At 47.3% G+C, this 19,988-nt stretch overlaps 1 long non-coding RNA gene across 1 annotated transcript; it reads right to left on the bottom strand.

The window, feature by feature from the left end:
• Positions 1–405: 405 nt before the first annotated feature.
• LOC135051095 (uncharacterized) lies at positions 406–14,546 on the bottom strand. The gene is made up of 3 exons (XR_010242032.1): positions 14,430–14,546; positions 13,053–13,114; positions 406–686 (listed from the first exon to the last, which is right to left on the bottom strand). It is a non-coding gene; the product is annotated as an uncharacterized LOC135051095 (long non-coding RNA).
• Positions 14,547–19,988: the final 5,442 nt, after the last annotated feature.

Genomic DNA, 19,988 nt, shown 5'->3' with positions numbered 1-19,988 from the left:
AGTACACAGTAATTGAATATTGGAGAACACAGAAGAGTAATCAAGAAGACAGCCAGAGGTCACAAGCTGGTGTCTCATTCATGTGTTGAATGTACACAAGAGCAGGTTCACAGAATAATCACCTAGCATTGACTGTTAGGTAAGGTCTCATTATAAATGTTAGGGTGTGTGTCTCCCATCACCAACAGGTTAGCTATCATCATCCCTTTTTACATCATGGCTGGAGATGGAGACCCATGTTAGCCTATGGGAAATATTCTAGAATCTCTGACATTTATATCACCAAGCCAATTTGTCAAAGTAAGTGGCAAAAGTACTGAACGAGCAGTGCATTCATTTATTGTTCAAATGCACTAATAGTGGCCAGTCAGATTCTTCAGATTTTATTACACATAGTCACTGGTGTATGTACATGCAGTATATGGCAAAATCTAACAGAGATTAACTACTTACTTTATAGAGTTTCAAATATCAACTTGTTGATAAAAGGACAAAACATTTTATTGTGAATGTTCATTAATATTGTATAATACACATGTTGAAAGAAGTGACATTACAATGCTTTGTTTCCATAGCTGTATGTGAATGTCTGCAGCTTTCCGTCTGTTGCATTCTGCACAGTCTCCTGACCCTACCATTCTATTCCGGGTCAAAAGTTACAAGGGGCTTAATATATCACGTGAGAGCTGAAACAGAAAGACAAAATGACAAGACAATATTTCAGGGCAGCACACTATAAAAATAATAATTTACCAGAAACATGAGTAAACCATATTCAAAGTGGTTTCTATCCACAGCATTACACAATATTAAATAAATGACCAATTATAAAATTTGCTTTTTATAGATTTATAACCACGTAATCTGGTTACATATTAATGGGCATCTTTATCAATAAATAACACCCATTTCAGGGGGGTATCTGCAAATATTAAGTATCCCCTTGACAGAGCCAGCCCTGACCTATTTGATTCCAAAGGCAAGATTTTATAGCAAGTGCCTATGTAGACTATGCTCAGTGCTGACCCTGACCCTGAATGTATCTAGGGCTGGATCACAACAAATATCAGAGCCGCTATCCCTGCATGTTTTTTTTTTTATACAATCAGGGGTGAACTAATATTTCTCATGTGTTTTTAATAAATTCGGGGTGAACTGATAATTAGAGATGTGCGCAGGCGCAAATCTCGGCTTTTGGGTTCTTGTTTTGGATCTGTATCTCCAACGTGTTTTGGATCTGCATTGGTTTTGCCAAAACCGCCCTTGTATTTGAAAAATAACAGCAAAAATCACAGAATTTGGGCCTGTTTTTGTTCCTACAGTATTATTAACCTCAACAACATTAATTTCTAGTGGTTTCCAATTAATTTTGATCATGTCACAGTTCACAATATTGTTTTCATCCATTTTAGGACAAGGTTGCAGCGAGCCGACTGGTCAATAATCGACACAGCAGAGACACAAACATAGCAGTTTATAGCACATCTATGAAACATTGCCACACAGCAGTGTAGAAATGAAAAGTGTTACAAGATGGAATTTTCCTTGGGCCCTCCCTCCCACCCTTGGGGTTAGATATTAAAAAGGACATGCACAATTTAACAAAGCAAGCACTTCATACACTTTTATGCCTGAAGTGCTTGCTTTGTTTGGGCCCCCACAAAACTATTTTTTCAGAAGGACTAGCTCTGATAACTAATGATGAGGATGTTGATGATGATGGAGTTAATCACTAGCATGTTCTTCTTGCTCTCCTCTCAATTGTTCGTTATCCATATCTATCATCAAACACGAATGAAGTGGGGTACAGGACTGTAGCGGGTAAGTTTCAGATGAACAATAGGAGGCAGAGGTATTGCAAACAAGTAAGCTTTATTTCTGGATAACAGACATAGCCACTGTAATAGCGTCTTACAAAGGGCACCATCAACAGTTCAAAAATAACATTTGAGCTTACTTGAAGACAGCAGTGCAAACAGAGCAGAGTAGTCACAGCAGTTTCAGTATGCAGATTTCCCCAGGACAGAGAGAGTTGCTAAAGGTGCAGCCTCTCCCACACATTCCCCACTACTAACTCATCTGGTCTTGTTTTTATACCTTAGCTGGTCCTGATTACGGAAAGGGTGTGGTTCCTCCCTGATCTGCAGGTGATTAACCCCTCCCTCAGAATGTGGGAGAGAGCCACTCTGCCACATAACTCCCCACTTAAAGGGCAAACCTAGACCGCCCGTGGCAGAAGCATGGCTTTCCAGCGCTGTTCAGGACAAAAAATAGGCATTCATATGTAGATGTCCCGGTCGATGCCAGACTTCAAGAGAGAAAGGCTGGAGAGCCAGGTACCACCTTGTCAGTCTTGGATTAGAATCATTCATAGAATGCAACCATTTTAACGGTGCATGATCTGTGACCATGGTAAACTTGACCCCACAAAGATAATATCTCAAAGCCTCAGGAGCCCATTTTATAGCAAGCATTCTTTTTCTACTACAGAATACTTAGTCTCTCGTGGAAACTATTTTCTACTCAAATACAGAATGGGGTGCTCAATGCCATCAAACTCCTGACACAAAACTGCCCCCAAATCTACATCTGAGGTGTCCGTTTGTACCACAAATGGCATTGCAAAATCTGGAGACTTTAAAACCGGGCCTTTACACAAAAGCACCTTAATTTTAGTGAACGCAGACTGACACTCAAGTTTATTTGGGGCAGAATTTTTCATACAATCTTTTAATGGAGTCGCTAAGGTAGAAAACTGAGGCAAAAACCTTCTTTAATGGCCTGCCAAACCTAAGAAGGATCTCAACTCTTTTTTGGTAGTTGGAACTGGAGCATCAGCTAGGGCCTGTACCTTACTCACAAGAGGCTTCTTCAGACACCCATTGCCCACTACATAGCCTAAGTATTTACTTTCATTTTTACTCAGAACACATTTCTTTAAATTAGCAGTTATACCTGCTTTGCGCAAAGACTGAAGAACAGCCCTAAGCGTGTTAACATGGGCACTCCAATGCTGACTATAAATGACAATATCGTCCAAATAGGCTGCAGCTTAATTTTGATGAGGACGAAGCACCCGGTCCATTAACCTCTGAAAAGAAGCTGGGGCACCATGCAAGCCGAAGGGCATTGTTTTGAATTGAAAGAGGCCTAATGGAGTGTAGAAAGCATTCTTCTTTTTAGCTTCCTCCGACAACTCAATTAGCTTCCTTTTGACAACTCAACCCTTCGTAAGGCCAAGGGTAGAAATATATCTGGCCGAACCTAATCTTTCAAGCAGATTGTCGAGCCTTGGCATTCGGTAGGAAAATTTTGAGATGGCATTAACTTTTTGGAAGTCGACGCAAAACCTTCTAGAACCATCTGGCTTTGGAACCAACACAATAGGGCTACACTAGTCGCTAAATGACTTCTAAATTACCCCTAATTTCAACATCTCTTTACTTCCTTGATTACTTGTGCTTGTTTCCCCTTTGGAAGTCTATAAGGTCTTTGTCTGATGTCATGTAAGACTATATTGGTTCTCCCCGGTTTATCTGAAAAAACATCTGAGAACTCTTTAAGAAGGCTCCCCAAGGGAGGTTTAAAACTGTCTGAATCTAGAGGTTCATGGGGAGAAGAGATCCCTTCCAACTAGGGAACCTGTGGACCAAGGTCAGTATGGCCACTAGCAGTGTCTACATAAAAAGCCTCTTGGTCCTTCCATGCTTTCAACAAATTAACATTATACAGTAGATCTGCCTACCTCTATGAGAGTCAGGTTGAGAGACCTCATAATTCACATCCTTAACCTTTCTAATCATTTCAAATGGCCCCTGCCACTTTGCTAATAGTTTACTACCCTGAGTAGGCAGCAACAAAACGACTTTATCACCTGGTGAAAAAAAATCTAGTTTGGGCATTGCGGTTATAGAGAAGTTTTTGAGCCTCCTGGGAACTCACCAAATTCTCCTGGGCCAATTGACCTAGTAGGTCCATGCAATTACACATCTGAACCACATATTGTAGAACACTTTCCCCCTCTATCAGCTGTTCTTCCCATGCCTCATGCCAAAGGTCAAGAACACCACGTGGTTTCCTCCCATACAGAAGCTCAAAAGGGGCAAAGCCAGTAGAAGCCTTGGGTACTTCCCTGATTGCAAATAATTAAGGCAGAAGCTCATTCCACCATTTTTCTGTTTCCATAAACTTCTTTAACATAGATTTTAATGTACAATTGAACCTTTCCACTAAGCCATCAGTTTGGGGATGATATACTGAGGTTCTGACAGATTAAATTTTTAACAACTTTAACACCCCCTGCATTAATTTGGACATAAATGGTCTAATTTAGACTTGATCATAGCAGCAAATTTGTTAGCAGATAGCAAAATCATGGGGGTCATTCCAAGTTGATCGTAGCTGTGCTAAATTTAGCACAGCTATGATCACTCACACTGACATGTGCGGGGACGCCCAGCACAGGGCTAGTCCACCCCGCATGTCAGTACCGCCCCCCACAGAAGTGCAAAGGCATTGCACAGTGGCGATGCCTTTGCTCTTCAAGAGTAGATCCTGACCAGCGCAGCTTTAGCGTGCTGGCCGGGAGCTACTCGTCACTCCCCGGCCCGCAGCGTCACGCTGCTGCCGCTGCCCGCACCCCCCATGGTACGGCCACACCTGCATTGGCTGAGCCACGCCACCTAGATGGTGGCTTAACGCTGCCATCCAGCCTCCTCCCACCCAGTGACCGCCTCTGCCTCAGAGGCGATCGCTAGGCAATGACGGCTGACATGCGTCAGCGCACTGCAGTGCATGCGCAGTTCCAGCCCGATCACTGCACTGCAAGAAACTGCAGCGAGCAATCGGGTCGGAATGACCCCCCATTTGCACTGCAAGGGAGGGCAGATATAACATGTGCAGAGAGAGTTAGATTTGGGTGGGTTTATTGTTTCTGTGCAGTTTAAATACTGCTTTATTTGTATACTCTAATTTAGATTTCAGTTTGCACACACCACACCCAAATATAACTCTCTGCACATGTTATATATGCCCCCTCACTGCAGTGCACATGGTTTTGCCCATCTGCTAAAAAAATTTGCTGCTACGATCAGGTCTGAATTAGGCCCAAAGTTTGTTCCTTGGTCGGTAAGGATTTCTTTAGGTAACTCAACCCTGGAAAACAGATCCAACAATTTAGTTGCAACCTGTTTGGCTGTGGCATCCCTCAAGGGAAATGCCTCCGGATAATGTGTGGCGTAATCCACTACAACTAAGATGAATTTATAACCTTTAGAAAGTGGTTCAATCGGACCCACTAAATCAACCCCTATTTTTTCAAAAGGGTCCCCTACAATTGAAAGAGGTATCAGTGTAGCAGAAGACGGTCTGTTTACTGCAGTTTTTTAACACTCTAAACAAGCAGCACAATACCGAGAGACTGCAGCATAAACACCCGGCCAATAGAACCGGTAGGTTATTCTCTCCACCATCTTATTATGTCGCAAATGACCACCCCAGGGAACTGCATGGCCCAAAACCAATACCTGTTTTCTGAAAGGGCCTGGGACCACCAGCTGTCACACCACCTCCCCCATTTGTTTGTGCTTGTCCAGACAAGCAACACAAAATGGGGATATTTTAACTTTGTTACATATGACAACATGACACCATGCACTGAAAGAACATTTTGAAAGGCCCTTTTTAAAGCAGGATCTTCCCGTTGAGCCTTTCTTAAATCAGGCTGAGGCACAAGGGAAAGTGACAAGAGCTCTTCATTAATACTACTACTGGACCTCAGCATGTCTAGGCACAATAACATTGACAGGTTTATCAGGATTAATAGGCATGTTAGCACGAGCAGGCACATCAACATTTACAGACACCCTACGATCAGCATTGTTATGGGAAGGGATCTTTTGTACCACTAAAACATCACGAGTAAGCCAGCCTCTGATCCCTTATCCTTTGTTTCTTAGATTTAGGAGCCTTTACTAGGGACAGAAACAAATATGGGAAAAAAGGAAATGTCTCCTCAAGGGTCACTGTGGACACCTGTTCCTCTGGCAAAACAAGGACCCGGAAGTTAGGCCAGTCATGACCTACTAACACAGGTGCTGGTAACCACAGGCAAACACCCACACGTAATTTGCAGTCTTTCCCCTGATCACCAAAGGGACCATGGCGGTAGGAAAGGCCCAAACATCTCCATGTACACAACAAATGCGGACTAGTACATGGGGCAACAACAACTCTGAGGACAACAGATCCCTTTGTATCAGGGTAGTAGCAGAGTCAGAGTCAACCAAACCCTCAACAACTCTATTTCTGACTTGTACACGTACCTGTATCCTAGGTGGGAGAGGACAGGTCTTTACAGCTGTAAAGACACTGGAGAAAGAACAATCCATCTGCGGACATACCCACTCTGGGTGCCAATCTTGGCCACATGAGGAACAAACCTGCGCTGGAGTTGTTGGGGAAGTCACCAGCTCTGGACCTCCAACTTCCAGGAAACGAGCGGCTAATGCCTTCCCTGTAAAACAATCTCTTGGCCCAAAACACTCTTTACACATAGTGAAGGGAGAAGCTGTGGGTCTCAATTTCTCTGAGGTCAGCATCTGAGTGTGAGACTGGCGTTTATCCGAATCCTGATGTGGGGACACATTACCCCGAGACAACAGGGACAGATGTGGAGATTTCATCGTATGCATTTTCCAATAGCCAGACTGCAGAGTCTAAAGTGTCATCCCAATGCCGCTGGACCCAGTGAGCAATCTTGGCAGGAAGGAGAGCAGTAAATTGATTCAAGGTGATTAACTCCACTAGCCGGGCAGAGTTATTTCTGTCTGGCTGGAGCTACTTAACAGAAAGGCCTGCTAGCCTCTGGGCCATAACACGCGGCCTCACATCAGGGTCATAGGAAACAGACCTGAATTTTCACCAGTACGCTTTGGATAAAGGCCAAATTAGTCAGCCACAGCAGCCTTCACTCGGTCATAATCCTTTGCATCTTCCAGCGACAGGGCAGCACATGGAGCTTGGGTATCCCCTGTTAGCAGAGGGGCAATCCATAAGGCCCAGGATTCTTTCGGTCATGCATGCAAGGTAGCAACCCTTTCCAAGGTTGTAAGAAAGACCTACACATCATCTGAGGCCTACATTTTGAAGAGTACTGGAGAATTCACTACTGCTTGCTGCTGTTTAAAGAAGTCCAACATCTGTTGCATAATGGCTTCCATGGTCACCTGTTCAGGATCCTTTGCACAGGATGCACTTATCCCACCTTTGACACCAAAATGTGGCAGGTAAGTTCCAGATAACCAATCGGAGGCAGAGGTATTGCAAACAAGTAAACTTTATTTCTGGCTGACAGGCATAGCCACTGTAATAGCTTCATACAAAGGGTATAATCAACAGTTCAAAAATAACAGTTGAGCTTACTTGAAGACAGCAGTGCAATGAGGCAGAGTATTCACAGCAGTTTCAGTATGCAGATTTCCCCAGGACAGAGGGGGTCATTCTGACCCGTTCGCACACAGCGTTTTGTCGCTGCGGTGCGAACGGATCCGGAATGCGCATGCGCGTCATTGCCCAGCAACAGGGGTCACCAGGTTATGACGCGGATTAAGAAGAAAGTGGTTGCAGCGGCAGCCGCAAGAAGATTGACAGAAAGAAGGCGTTCCTGGGTGTCACCAGACCGTTGGCGGACGTTTTCGGGGAGTGGTGGAGAAAATGCAGGCGTGGTCAGAAGAACGGAGGGCGGATGTCTGACGTCAAAGCCGGATCCTGCATCGCTGGAGCCGTCACACAGGGTAAGTAGGTCTAGAGCTAGTCTTCTTTTACACAAAACTTTTTTAGCTTAGCAGGGCTGCACAAGCGGTCGCAGCCCTGCTAAGCTAAAATACACTCCCCCATAGGCGTGGACTAGTTGATCGCACCAGCAGCAAAAAGTTGCTGGCTGCGATCAACTTGGAATGACTACCAGAGAGCATTGCTAAAGGTGCAGCCTGTTCCACACATTCTGTTACGTTCACTGTACTTGGAACTCCTGGAACTGGGCGGATGAGCCCCAAGTACAGGAACGTAATGCTGGAGCGAGAATTGAGTTCAGCAGCAACCCCTACAGAACCCTGACTCCATTGTTCCACACGCGTGGTCAGTCTACGCCTGCGAGACTATGTTTGCTTGGACCCACGGCAGCCGCGTTTGAAGGGCGGATTATGTCTGCCCAACTCCGATGCCCCCGGTTTTAGTTGGAGACAAGGCGTAAACTCAGACGGGGCGAGAACAAGCGGAACCTCTAACTAAACAGAAACCCGAATTAGGGGCAACTACAGAACTCAAACAAAAGTATGTGCGGCTCAGCCGCCAAGATAAACAACAACAAAGGAAATGCTGTCCACACGCCGACACAATACTGTTGTGTACCGGCGGTGACAGCATACGCAGAACCCTCTGCAAAAAATACCAAAGGAAAATAATGGACAGATACGGCCAAGGCCGTAAGGTGCAGAAAAGCCGCTACTCACAACACCGGTGCTAATACAGGCAGGTGAACGGGAACCCCGAGACTGCAGGCACAGGCTCACAGGAATGGAAAGCTGGAAGAATCCCAACAACAGGCCACAGGACACCAGGACTCAGGATTACAGGATCAAAGGTAGACTGTAACTCAGGATTCCAGGACAGGAAGCAGCTCACCAGAAGCTCCGGACTCTGACAGAGCTGAGTACACAGGATTCCAGTATCAGACAGGGCCTGGACACAGATGCAATACTGGACAAGACACTAATCAGGAAAATACAGGTATCTTAACAGAACGTCTATCACCAGCTCAGAACTGCATAGCTAGCTAGGTAATAAGGGAACACGCCCCAATCAGGATGGCTGGAAGCCAGGCACAAGGTAATTGCACAAACATCTACAGGTGAGAATTAATCCATAGAAAACAGGCTGCAATTACACAGACTCACCACCGTCGGCCAACAAGAGACTTCTAAACAGGTACAGTAGAAAACCTGGCATGTAAACAGAACTATAATACAAAATACATAAACGGAAAGCAAACAGGAATGAACCACTGCTTCTGGTTCATAACAGTACCCTCTCCTTAAGGGTGGACTCCGGACACCCCACAAAAGCCAAGGGGGACAGAAACAGGAGTATAACATAAAATACATAACCAAAATACACATTCCCCACTACTAGCTCATCTGGCCTGGTTTTTATACATTAGCCGGTCCTGATTAAGGAAAGGGTATGGGGGGTCATTCCGAGTTGTTCGCTCGTTATTTTTTTGTCGCAACGGAGCGATTAGTCGCTAATGCGCATGCGCAATGTCCGCAGTGCGACTGCGCCAAGTAAATTTGCTATGCAGTTAGGTATTTTACTCACGGCATTACGAGGTTTTTTCTTCGTTCTGGAGATCGTAATGTGATTAACAGGAAGTGGGTGTTTCTGGGCGGAAACTGGCCGTTTTATGGGTGTGTGCGAAAAAACGCTACCATTTCTGGGAAAAACGCGGGAGTGGCTGGAGAAACGGAGGAGTGTCTGGGCGAACGCTGGGTGTGTTTGTGACGTCAAACCAGGAACGAAACTGACTGAACTGATCGCAGATGCCGAGTAAGTGTGGAGCTACTCAGAAACTGCTAAGAAGTGTCTATTCGCAATTTTGCTAATCTTTCGTTCGCAATTTTGATAAGCTAAGATTCACTCCCAGTAGGCGGCGGCTTAGCGTGTGCAAAGCTGCTAAAAGCAGCTTGCGAGCGAACAACTCGGAATGACCCCCATGCAGGGCCGATGCTAGGGTGTTCGGCGTCCTCCTGCAAACTATACATTTTGCGCCTTTCTACAAGCACAGATGTGGCCGAACTAATCCTACAGCAATGGGGCGTGGCCTCGTTAAAATTGGTGTGGCTTTGTTAAGATAGGCGTGGCCTCATCTGATCTCATCATGACGGCCACCACAAGATAAAAAAAAAAGTCCTCATTTTACACATTACAGCAGGCACGTGTCCCCGTTTTACACAGCACGGCAGGCAAGTGTCCCCATTTTACACATTGCGGCAAGCACGAGCCCCTATTTTACACATTGCGGCAGGCAAGTGTCCCCATTTTACACATTGCGGCAGGCACGAGCCCCTATTTTACACATTGCGGCAGGAAAGTGTCCCCATTTTACACATTACAGCAGGCACATGTCCCCATTTTACACAGCACGGCAGGCAAGTGTCCCCATTTTACACATTGCGGCAGGCACGAGCCCATATTTTACACATTGCGGCAGGAAAGTGTCCTCATTTTACACATTACAGCAGGCACGTGTCCACGTTTTACAAAGCACGGCAGGCAAGTGTGCCCATTTTACACATTGCGGCAGGCACGAGCCCCTATTTTACACATTGCGGCAGGAAAGTGTCCCCATTTTACACATTGCGGCAGGCACGTGCCCCCATTTTACACAGTACAACAGGCAAGTGTCTCCATTTTACACAGTACGGCAGGCAAGTGTCCCCATTTTACACATTGCGGCAGGAAAGTGTCCCCCTTTTACACATTGGGGTGTTAGGGTCTCCTGCTCTGTGCTGCCACGTCGTCATGGCAACCGGGAGACAAGTGCTAGCGGAGTAACCTGAGCGTAGCTGATACTCCGGTTCGGATCTTTTGCTGTGCAGTGGTTACTGGCTCTGTGCACGGCAGGGGATCCGGTGCTGATTTTTGCGCTCACAGTCTGTGAGGTCTGAGTGGGGCGTGGACAGCACCTGCTATATAAACCCTCTTCTCAGGTTAGGCAGATGCTGCTGAATCTTTGTTGGTTAGTCAGTTCCTGAAAGCTTGCTAGTACTGTGTAAACTTTGTATTTGTTTGTTGCTTACTGCAAATAGGCCTTGGGATTTGGTATTACACTCTGCCAATCCAGACCTAGCAGTAAGACTGGAGTCAGTCATTTAACCTGCTGGGGTTCTTTTACTACTCTGTGAACCTAGCAAGTTTGCGGCTGTATTCTCAGACTTGCCTGCCAAAATCCTTTCTCACTGTGCAAGGTGTTGAGGTGTCAGTTTAGTGGCAGTAAGCTGAACCAGTGCACTGCAAGTGAGGACTAGGATTGTGGAGACTCTCCTTGTGTCTATTATTTCATCTCTGACCAAGGAGTTTACTGCCACACCCGTTGGTAACCCTTTAGGGTTTTGCTGTTGCCCTTAGCAACAGCATTTCGGGTTCTCTACGTATTAAATCACTACATCTCGCTTCTTTCCATCTGAGCATTCCTAATACTAGGGAGACACCCAGTGTCTTAGCCTTTGGGCTTCTCTGTTCACTTTGTGTTTATTTTGTTACCCTATCACCTTCTGTGTATGTAATGTCATATTCCCCAGTCTGTCTGTGAGTTCATTTGTTTTGCATCCCTCACCGTTCAGACACCAGTACATTCCTGCTGGCACTGGTGTGCATAACATGCGGCAGGCAAGTGCCCCCATTTTACACAGTCTGGCAGGCAAGAGTCCCCATTTTACACATTACGGCAGGCACATGTCCCCATTTTACACATTGCGGCAGGTACATGTCCCCATTTTACACATTGCGGCAGGCACGTGTCCCCATTTTACACAGTACGGCAGGCACGTGCCCCCATTTTACACAGTACGGCAGGCAAGAGTCCCCATTTTACAAATTGCGGCAGGCACATGTCCCCATTTTACACATTGCGGCAGGTACATGTCCCCATTTTACACATTGCGGCAGGCACGTGTCCCCATTTTACACAGTACGGCAGGCACGTGTCCCCATTTTACACAGTACGGCAGGCAGGTGTCCCCATTTTACACATTACGGCAGGCAAGAGTCCCGATTTTACACATTACGGCAGGCACGTGTCCCTATTTTACACAGTACGGCAGGAAAGTGTCCCTATTTTACACAGTACGGCAGGCAAGTGTCCCTATTTTACACAGTACAGCAGGCAAGTGTCCCTATTTTACACAGTATGGCAGCACGTGTCCCCATTTTACACAGTACGGCAGGAAAGTGTCCCTATTTTACACAGTACGGCAGGAAAGTGTCCCTATTTTACACAGTACGGCAGGAAAACATCCCTATTTTACACAGTACGGCAAGAAAGTGTCCCCATTCTATACAGTACGGCAGGCAAGTGTCAAGTGGGGGGGGTAGGGAGAAGGAAGGGAGAGGGGGGGAGGATAGATAAACAAAGTACATGTCAACAAGATCTTCCCGCTCCTTGTGCCGGCCGCTGACGTCTCCTCTTAACAGCTTGGCTCCCCCTCCTCCCTTTTCCCAAGTACTCCTGCTCGGGGGGCGGAGTTTCACGGATTGACGCGGTTGCGTCATGACGTCACAATGCAACCGCGTCATTCCGCGAATCTCTGCCCCCCGAGCAGGAGTACTCGGGAAAAGGGAGGAGGGGGGAATCTGTGACCCGTAAAGTGCTGCAATAAACGGCACTGTGAGAATCATAGGGTGACAGGGAGCGTTTAACAGGCGAAAGAGGTGCACTGTTCCCTCTCCCTGTTTCTGGGCATCAGGGGAGGGTTGCGATGCAGGGAGAACTGTGTCCCGGAAGGGCGGGCGGCCGCGGCGCTGTAGAGAGTGAGTCACGATGACTCACTGTCTGCAGCAGCGCCCTCTACTGTCTGGCGCTCTATGCGGCTGCGTAACCCGCATATGCGCCGGGACGGCCCTGGTGACAGGGAGAGAGTGACAAGAGAGAGGGTGAGAGTGAGTGGGTGACCAGATAGAGAGAGAGAGAGAGAGGTGATGCAGCGGGTGATAGGCACCCCCCAATGACTAATTAAGCAATTAGCTTAGTCTTTAATTACTTACCTTCTGCAGAGATGCGTCTCCTCCGATTCTATTTTTCTTCTCTAGCGTCGCAGAAAGATCTTCCAGGGACCGTCTGGGCACATGAAAGGTACATACTACCCCTGTACCCCCTCCACGCACACTACACTGCAGCCACTGCCCTGAAGCCCCCTCCCACACACTACACTACCCTGCACCCCACACACTACATCGCCGCTACCCTGCACCTCTCTCCCTGCACAAACTTCCCTTACCGTCTCTGGCTGGCTTCTTTCTTCATGCAGGAGTTGGTCCAACGGTCAGAGGATGCAGCAGCCTGGAACAGAAAACAGCGGACCGCCGGAGCAGGTGAGTATTCACTTTTTTGTTGTTGTAGCACCACTGGATTTCCAAAGCAGAAAACAAAGCATGCAGAACATATTTTTAATATGCCACGTACCCCCCCCTCTCCCTCCCCAGTACACATTGTTTATATGACACTTTCCCCACTCCTCAGCACACATTGACACCCCACCGCCACATAACACAATGACATGCCCCCCATCCCCAGCACACATTAATATTACACCTACGCTCCCCCTCCCCTCCCCAGCACACATTAATATTACACTTACACTCCCCCCCTCCCCAGCACACACATTATTACACCTACACTCCCCCCCTCCCCAGCACACACATTATTACACCTACACTCCCCCCCTCCCCAGCACACACATTAATATTACACTAACACTCCCCCCCCAGCACAGACATTATTACCCTTACACTCCCCCCCAGCACAGACATTATTACACCTACACTCCCCCCCCAGCACAGACATTATTACACCTACACTCCCCCCCTCCCCAGCACACACATTATTACACTTACACTCCCCCCCCTCCAGCACAGACATTATTACACCTACACTCCCCCCCCAGCACAGACATTATTACACCTACACTCCCCCCCTCCCCAGCACACACATTATTACACCTACACCCCCCCCCCTCCAGCACAGACATTAATACACCTACACCCCCCCCAGCACAGACATTATTACACTTACACTCCCCCCCAGCACAGACATTATTACACTGCACTCCCCCCCTCCCCAGCACAGACATTATTACACCTACACTCCCCCCCTCCCCAGCACAGACATTATTACACCTACACCCCCCCAGCACAGACATTATTACACCTACACCCTCCCAGCACAGACATTATTACACCTACACCCCCCCCAGCACAGACATTATTACACCTACACCCCCCCAGCACAGACATTATTACACCTACACTCCCCCCCCCATCACAGACATTATTACACTTACACTCCCCCCCCCACCAACACAGACATTATTACACCTACACTCCCTCCCAGCACAGACATTATTACACCTACACCCCCCCAGCAGACATTATTACACCTACACCCCCCCAGCACAGACATTATTACACCTACACTCCCCACCATCACAGACATTGTTACACTTACACTCCCCCCCCAGCACAGACATTATTACACCTACACTCCCCCCCTCCCCAGCACAGACATTATTACACCTACACTCCCCCCCTCCCCAGCACAGACATTATTACACCTACACTCCCCCCCTCCCCAGCACACACATTGATATTACACTTACACTCTGTGCCTGTGGTGTGGCTGCTCCTCTACTCATGTCTGCAGGCTCCTCCATCACTGCACAGTGCACACAGGCAAGTGCACCACGTGACTTCCTGGGTTTTAGTGATTCCACGGAGGGGAGGGGAGAGAGGGAGTGGGTCTTCAGAGTCAGGGGGAGGGAACAGGGGTGGACAGGGATGCTGCTGTCGGTCTCTAGCTTGACGTGCAGCGGGAGGAGCAAGGAGGGGACGGAAGGGCCCTGACACAGGAAATCCTCACACTGACTGAAGAGCTGCTGGTTGGTTCTATATTGGAGTGGGAGAAGGGACCTTCTGACGTACCTAGGGGAGGAGACCCATCACCAGGGGGAGGAGCTGCGGCCGAACAAGGTACCCGAAAAGTACCCTCGCGGGCTCGCTTCGCTCGCCACCTAATTACTAAAGGTAATAGTTGGTGGTGTGGATACTAGACCAACTGTACCGCTGGCGTAGCTCCTCCCCCTTGTGTCGTGGCTCCTTCCCCTGACGGAAGAGGTCCCTTAGGCCACTTGGATCTAGCCTCTACCAAGAGCTGCTGCCGGCGCTGCTGCTGCCTGTCAGTGTGACAGCACTGCGCATCAGCAAGTCTGCAGAGCGGGGAGCGCCTCTCTTGCCCAGCGCCTCCCTGCTTTGCAGACCTTGCTGAATGGGTAGCGCCGGGCCTGCCCCCATGGTTCCTCCCTGAGCTGCAATTGATTAACCCTTTCCTCAGAAAGTTGGAGAGAGCCACTCTGACACAAGCACACACCACAATTTGTACAAAAAAATGAATAGTCAGTTTTAGAGCTGGCAGGGGCATTGCTGCGTAGTGGAGGCAGCGATGCAGTATTGATGGGGGGGGTGCAGTCCAGACAATAGAGATGTGTTCTGAGCATTTGTGGGGCGGGCCGTGGCAGCTACGTGACCTTACACGCATCCACTGCGATCTATAACATGGCGGCCCAGCTACCGTCTTCGCAGCTATGCTGCAAATGCAGCGGGCTACCCTCAAGATGCTAGCTCATCAATGTTTACCGATGCACTCTCATTTCAGTGGGGGGAGGACCCAGCATGCAGGGCAGCCTTGCCCCGTGCTGGGCTTCCCCGCATGCTAGAGAAAGGAGTTATAGTTTTGCAATTTCTCCCAAAACTACAACTCATGCTGAAGAACGTGATTTTGATTTTGATACCCCAATAGGAAACATCAGCGCAGTTTTTACTGTATGTACTATGGGGCAGACAATTGCCCCTTCTATTCCTGATGCAGCTGTGGCCTGTTTTTTTTTTTTCAAAGTATTTTTATTAGGTTTCACAAGTATACATACAGAAACATAGAAAGGATAACGGTGAGTTACATGGTAAGGGTTCCTGGGGAGATCGATAATCTCATGCAATATCGGTACAAACAAATAGATGATGCGTAGAGATAGGCTAGGTGATGAAAGGGGTAATGGGTCCTGAGGTATCGCATCTAATCAGCGCAGTATAAAAAACAATATCACGTCAAAATATCAAGCCGGTGCAGGCAACTACATAAGAAAATACACTCCGAAACCCTTACAAAAAGAAAAACTGTAAGTATAGCATACTTGATTAATGTAAGAATAATGGGCCCAACACACTGGCAGATCCGCCACCGAGCTGCCCGATGGCGGATGCGGCCGACTGGCAACCCGGGGGTGGGGGGGAGAGGCAGGCAGTGATGGGGTGATGGGGGGAGTGAAGTTTCTTCACTCCCCCTGTCACCCGGCTCCATAGCAGTGCAGGCAAATATGGACGAGATTGTCCTTATTGGCCTGCATGCACAAGCGACGGGGCACCAGCGATTTCATCGGTATCTTGTTCATTAATGAACGAGATCGTTCATATCTTTCAGTATTATCACCCAGTGTGTACGGCCCATTAGAAGAAAAAGTTAGAAAGGAGAAAGAGAGGAAGGAAGAGAAGAGGGGATAGAAGGGAAGGGAGGTAATATGGTGAGGGAAGGCGGGAGGGGACGCACTACATGTGTCGGTCCCTATAAATTAACAATCGACAATCGTCTGTAGTACATATAGATTAAGATAAAGAGAAATACACACATAAGGTAAGTAAAGTGACCATCATCTAACAGAGCAAAGAGAAAATATAAAATAAATGTAGAAATAATCATACATTAGAGAGAACACCTTTAGTTCGCTGTGTGAAGAGCTTCAAAGGGGCCCCATCGGTATACAAAATGAGTCTGATTGTGATCATATATAGAAGCATCGTAGTTATCAAAATGCATATATTTAGACAATAGTGCTAGCAAATTCGACAATTTAGGAGAATTGGAGGATATCCATAGTTTAAGTATAAGTTTCTTTGCTGAAGTAAGAAGAATAGTTAAAAAGGTATTAGATGTCGTTGATGTAAAGGAAGGTTCCAAACATTGAAGTTAATAAATAACAATGGAATAGGGTGCAAGGTGACATGCAAATCAAAGGCGGTATTGATGTAGTTAATAATTTTATTCCCAAATTTTTATGTGCTCACAGGACCACAGATTATGGGGAAGGGTGGTGGAGGATTGACCACATTTGGGGCATAGGCCAGATTCTTGAGGAATGAAATTACGTCTCTGACGTATGCCCTATAAAGCGCCTTAACATGTTTTTCTTGCAGTGAGGATGATCGAAGAATACGTAATATTTTGTGGAAATACTGAAATAAAGTATGGCGTTGAGTTAATAAAGGCAGATCTGATGTCCATTTAGACATTGCCTGCGTCCATAATTCCGTGGTCATAGGGGTAATAAATATTTTGTAAATCATCCTGGTTTTGAATGTTTTCAATTTAAATATCCTGACAATATTATGCAAAGGGTCCAGTGGGGATTTGATTACATTTATAGGGGGCAGAGATGTAACATAGTGAGACAGATGCATTATTGATATAAAGCTGTAAGATGGTATGCCAAACATGGATTGGAGTTGTTGAAAGGTTAGGTGCTTGACACCTGGCTCAGATACCTGGGATATAAGTTTCAAACATTTTGCTGAAGGCATCTAAAATCAGAGTTGTCAATACCTGGCAAAAACATTGGGTTACCCCAAATGGGAAGCCATTCCAACACTAAGTGGTTCCTAGGTAATGTTAGGTTCCTGGTGCTCAGAACAAGGGAGATGTTCATGAAGTGAGTCCAGAGCACCAGGACGTAACGCTGGGAAAGGGGAATGGAAAGGGAATAGCCCCTGGCGCCCTAACTCTGTTGTCTCACCCGTGCTATCGGAAATCCCTTGCGAGACTATGGTTTCTTGAGCCCTTGGCAGCCACGTTTGAAGGGCGGATTATGTCTGCCCAACTCCGGTGCCCCCCGGTCTTAATGAGAGACAAAGGGAAATCCGAGGCAGAATGATAACAAGAGGACCTCTAACTAAGCAAACAGGCCAGGGGCTACAAGCTAACTAAAAACCTAAAGTATGTGCGGAGAAACCGCCAAAGGAAAAGAACAACAAAGGAAATGCTGATCACACGCCGACACAATACCCTTGTGTACCGGCGGTGACAGCATAAGCAGAACCCTCTGCAAAACACCAGGGACAGAAACAATAATGGAATACAGCGGCCTAGGCCAACGGACGCGGGAGAGCCGCTACTCACGGAACCGGTACGAATACTGGCAAACGGACAGGAACTTCTAATGCTGCCGACACCGACTCTCAGAACTGGAGGACAGGCAGAATCCCAAACGACAGACCGGTGGACACCAGGAAACCAGAAGACTTGACCAGGGACAGGCAAAGCCACTGGAACTCAGGGCAGGAACGCCTCACAGCAGGACACAGGATCAGACACAGGAATCGACACAGGGACTGACACAGGAATCGACACAGGGACTGACACAGGAATCAACACAGGGACTGACAGGAACCAGCTCAAACTTCAAGCAGACTGCAAACCAAGGAATATCACCAGCATCTGTGAATTGCAGTCAACCAGCATATAACAGAGAGGCCTAATTAATAATCCCATGCAGCTGCCCTGTTGCATGATTCCAAACTGACAAAATGCAATTAGCAGCCAGGTGAGGCTGAACACATGGGAACAAGCTGCAATTACACAGACTCACCAGCGGCAGCAGACAAGAGTATTCTAAAACAGAGCAACAGGAAATCCTGGCATGCAAGACAACTTTATAAACATAAAATAGGAATGAACCACTACCTGTGGTTCATAACAGTATCCCCTCCTTAAGGGTGAGCTCCGAGCACCCCATGACACCCACGGGGAACATAAACAGAAGTATAACATAAAATACAAAACAAAAATGCAAAACAGGAATGAGCCACAGCCGTGGCTCATAACATTACCCCCCCCTTGAGGAGGGGTCAAAAGACCCCAAAATTCAGACTATCCAGAACAAGGGATAAAAAAAAAAAACCTGACACACTGGTCTAACAGACAAGAAAACAAAAAACAAGCTGTAACAACAACTTGTAATAGTGCCCTCCCCTTGATGGTGGCCACTGGACACAAGACAAGGAAAAAAAAAATCCTTTTTTTTTATTTTTTTATCAAGGCAAGAGTCAAAAATTATTTCTTTTTCTTCTTCTTCTTTTTACAAAGCTCTTTAGGTCTGACCAAGGTAATTCCCCAAACATTGTCTGAACTGATGGTACCACCCAGCAAGGCTGCGTTCAAATCAGAGACAGGTCTCTTACCCTTGGGAGCTGAACTTTCTGGTAAAGTACTATTATTAGAAGAAGTCAAAAAAGCACATCCTGCAGTCAAAACAACGGGCTGGGACTCTTGTGCCGAGTTTACAGTATTTGGTGGACTCTCAGCAGACAAGACGGGTGACTTAGAGGAACCTGAACCAATTTCTTTGGAACCATATCTTTTAATAATTGCATCACTGAATGCTGGGGGATCCTGAAGAATGGGATCTTCAGTTTCATTAGGCTGGTCGCCCACTCAAAAGGCTCTCCTCTAAAATAATAAATCAGATAAAGCACAAGGTTCTCTGAAGTGATGCCCAGAAATGGTCTAGACAACATAATAACGTAATAGTGTTTGTAAAGTGCCAAAAATTGGGCTAAGTCCCCATCAAAGATTATGGATGTTGAGATACCAGAGTCAGGATCTGTTTCCTTCCCATCTGACTGACTGGAGTGCTTTGCTAGGACCTGGTCACTATTGACCTTACTCGAGGCTGAGACTCTCTGAACCACACCCGGGGCAGTGACTTTCTGAACCCCACCCGGGGCAGTGACTTTCTGAACCCCACCCGGGGCAGTGACTTTCTGAACCCCACCCGGGGCAGTGACTTTCTGAACCCCACCCGGGGCAGTGACTTTCTGAACCCCACCCGGGGCAGTGACTTCCGGGAACCCCGCTGGGGCAGTGGCCTCCGGGAACCCCGCTGGGGCAGTGGCCTCCGGGAACCCCGCTGGGGCAGTGGCCTCCGTGAACCCCGCTGGGGCAGTGGCCTCCGGGAACCCCGCTGGGGCCAGCACCTCGGATTCTTTTACTGGGACCGGGCCGTTGGACTCCCTGACTGGGATCGGGCCATCGGCCTCCCTCTCTGAGTCGATAA

The sequence above is a fragment of the Pseudophryne corroboree genome, chromosome 2 (genome assembly GCF_028390025.1).
Source record: "Pseudophryne corroboree isolate aPseCor3 chromosome 2, aPseCor3.hap2, whole genome shotgun sequence".
In the NCBI taxonomy this organism is placed as follows: domain Eukaryota; kingdom Metazoa; phylum Chordata; class Amphibia; order Anura; family Myobatrachidae; genus Pseudophryne; species Pseudophryne corroboree.
Note: the sequence above shows the minus strand (reverse complement) of the source record. Positions and strands in the feature narration are given on the sequence as shown.